Below are 393 nucleotides of genomic sequence, written 5' to 3'. Positions count from 1 at the left end.
CTCTTTAAATTAAATCATGAGCACATACAAACATTCTTTTCCCAAAGTGGCTTTCTACTCTGCAATTATTATGTTGTTTTGGGTAAGACAAAACCAACATTAAGACACTAGACATTAAACTGAGAATCAGTATCATCCTATATAATAAAGAGCTAATATGCTAATTAGACCAGACTTTGGAATGACCTTCAGAACGACCAGTGGGCGGAGGGTGGGGCCAGCAAGCCTGTGCCACCAGGCCAGCCATGGCGGTCCTGGTGTCTCCCCTTCCACAGAGATGGCTGTAGAGGCGGTAGGAGAGGGGGCAGCGTGGTCCCAGCGCCTCCACAGTGGTGGAACGGGACCTGACCATAGCACCTCAACCTCCCACAGCCCCTTCCCAGGCCAGCCTGG

The 393-nt window shown here is 50.1% G+C and overlaps 1 protein-coding gene across 1 annotated transcript in view; it reads left to right on the top strand.

Annotated features, from left to right (window-relative positions):
- The window catches only part of FAT3 (FAT atypical cadherin 3), a 520,386-nt gene that overhangs the window by 17,918 nt on the left and 502,075 nt on the right, over window positions 1-393 (top strand). The window lies entirely within an intron of this gene.

Source organism: Myotis davidii, unplaced genomic scaffold (assembly GCF_000327345.1).
Source record: "Myotis davidii unplaced genomic scaffold, ASM32734v1 scaffold345, whole genome shotgun sequence".
NCBI lineage: Eukaryota > Metazoa > Chordata > Mammalia > Chiroptera > Vespertilionidae > Myotis > Myotis davidii.
Note: the sequence above shows the minus strand (reverse complement) of the source record. Positions and strands in the feature narration are given on the sequence as shown.